The sequence below is a fragment of the Oratosquilla oratoria genome, chromosome 22 (genome assembly GCF_046742065.1).
Source record: "Oratosquilla oratoria isolate Oo_2021 chromosome 22, ASM4674206v1, whole genome shotgun sequence".
Classification (NCBI taxonomy): Eukaryota; Metazoa; Arthropoda; class Malacostraca; order Stomatopoda; family Squillidae; genus Oratosquilla; species Oratosquilla oratoria.
This window is the reverse complement of record NC_134798.1, coordinates 2,569,708-2,572,207: the sequence shown is the minus strand read 5'-3', so window position 1 is coordinate 2,572,207 and position 2,500 is coordinate 2,569,708. Positions and strand designations below refer to the sequence as shown.

Here is a 2,500-nt window from a genome sequence, read left to right as displayed (position 1 = left end):
ACGAATAAAAGAAAAATAGATAAATTAATAATTTAATAAGTAAATATATGAATAATGGTATCAATTGTTCGGCAGAAGAAAATTGCGATTTATCCACTTTTTTTTTTTTTTTTTTATTATTTGAAGTCCCGGGCATTTCTTTTGTGGATTTAGAAAAATGCACATACGTTAGTGTCACTGATGATAAACTAAGAAACCCGGGGAATGAGTGAGTGAGACCTCCTCAAGTATATTAACGAGGGGACATTAATTACGATCTTGGTGAAATTATTGGTAACAACCTTGGTACATCTAAATATCTATTATTTCTACCTCAGAAAAACCAAATATGGACATTTTTATTCTAAAAGTTCAGCTATCATGAGCACATTACATAGATGTCTTGTTCGACCACGCTTGGCATATTCTGTTTCTGTATGGTTCTCAGATCTCAGTAAGGACATTAATGAACTAGAAAGGCTGTAGCAACGAGCTACCAACACCATACCATATATAAGAAATAAAATATAAGAAAACCACTTTAAACATTTGAACCTACGCCCATCCACAAGAAAAAAAAAAAAAAAAAAAGGCCTCAAGCTCTCAGGTTTGAAACAGTCGCCAACAGCGTCGTCAATGAATGAAATAAGCTTCTACTCAAAGCGGTTGAATGTAATACTGTTTGCAATTTTACTGTCCATCTGTATGAACCTGCATGCATCAAGTCATCCTCAAGTCGTTTTATTGATTCAAACAACTTTATCTGATTTTTATGGTTGGTGCATATTTACACTTTCACGATATTAAATGTCGAACCAAAAACGTATTTTCTGTAGGAACCAACTTCTTATCATTGTCTTATGCGTCCATCATGTTTACGTTTAAATTTCACATAGAACTTTGTATTTCTATATTCATTTTAAAATTTCACAGCTAATAATTTCTTTTTTCTTTTTCGTATATCATATTTGAGTCCCCGCAATAGCTTCTTGTCCATCTCACTATATTTAGTCTCTAACTAAGGTGTTTAACTATTTTTGCTTATTTCTGCATATTTTTGTTAGACGTCAAAATCAATAGTGTAATGTGTGTGAGTGTGTGTGTGTGTGTGTGTGTGTGTGTGTGTGTGTGTGTGTGTGTGTGTGTGTGTGTGTGAGTGTGTGTGTGTGTGTGTGTGTGTGTGTGTGTGTGTGTGTGTGTGTGTATGTATGTGTGTGTGTGTGTGTGTGTGTGTGTGTGTGTGTGTGTGTGTGTGTGTGTGTGTGTGTGTGTGTTTGTGTGTGTGTGTGTATGTATGTGTGTGTGTGTGTGTGTGTGTGTGTGTGTGTGTGTGTGTGTGTGTGTGTGTGTGTGTGTGTGTGTGTGTGTGTGTGTGTGTGTGTATGTGTGTGTTTAACCATGGTTTTTTATCAAGTGTTGGACCCGTGATCGACAGTTATTGCCCTCCTGGATGAGAGCTCAGAGCTCATATATGAACGATCAATGGGCAATGCTGTGACCTTACATGTACACACACACCAAGGACTACTATTACACAGGACGTGTACACCCAGATTCCTGGGTGTGCACGTAGCTAGCGGAGGCCAGTCCAGTGTGCTACGAGCAGTGGAGGTGTAAGGTTGTGTCGCTGCGTCTTTCGCGCGTGGCTGCATTTAGAAGTGGATAGTGTTTGTTTACATAGGTTCTTGCTGATTTTGTTTGTTTGTTTGGTTCTTCATAGGTTCTTTCTTGCTGATTTTGTGTATTCAAAATGCCGAATAAGTGTGGTGTTGTTAACTGCAACGATAATTATAACAAGGACAACAGGTGCTGAGTGTTTCGACTGCCAAAAGACCGTTATGAAAGACAGAAGTGGCTTGATGTGCTACCACCACGTAATAACTTTGTTGTTGATTCTGATAGATTTTTCATTTGTGAGTTTTCCATGAATGATTATTGTTTTGCTCTTGAATCATACCCCAAGTGTAGTTATGAACAGCTCAAAGACTTTTTGGTGCTGCCAAGCAAACGCAAGCTGCAATACATCACTTCATCTATTGACAAGGATCAGGTGATGAGGGAAACATTTGCAAAAGTGAAGACACTGCAGCAGAAGAATGCATTTCTCTTGATAGATGAAGTATAGATTCGGTCAACTGTTGCATTTTTCTAGTATGGTTCTGAGTGGCATGGCAGTGAACAAGCCAGACTGCAAGGCCACTTCTATGCTATGTATTATGATAAAGTCGCGGCACAGAGGACCTAGTATTATGATTTTTCTGACACCCGTCCACAAGCTCAAAGCAGCATACCAGCTTGAGCGTGTGAAGGAGGCGGCAGCTGCTGTTGAGAGGACAGGTGGGCGTGTCATCGGGTCTATCACAAACAACCACAAGATAAATCAGCAGTACTGTAATCTGTTTGATTTTCCGGGTGATTGCCGTGCCACAGCCAAGCATCCTCTTGACAAAGATCGCGTCTGGTTTCTCCTTTTTGACACAGTGCATCTTCTGAAGTGCATCCGCAACAACTGGATCAGTGA

At 39.4% G+C, this 2,500-nt stretch overlaps 1 protein-coding gene across 1 annotated transcript in view; it reads right to left on the bottom strand.

The window, feature by feature from the left end:
* The window catches only part of LOC143037200 (uncharacterized), a 19,366-nt gene that overhangs the window by 636 nt on the left and 16,230 nt on the right, over positions 1 to 2,500 (bottom strand). The gene's annotated exons all lie outside the window — the stretch shown is intronic.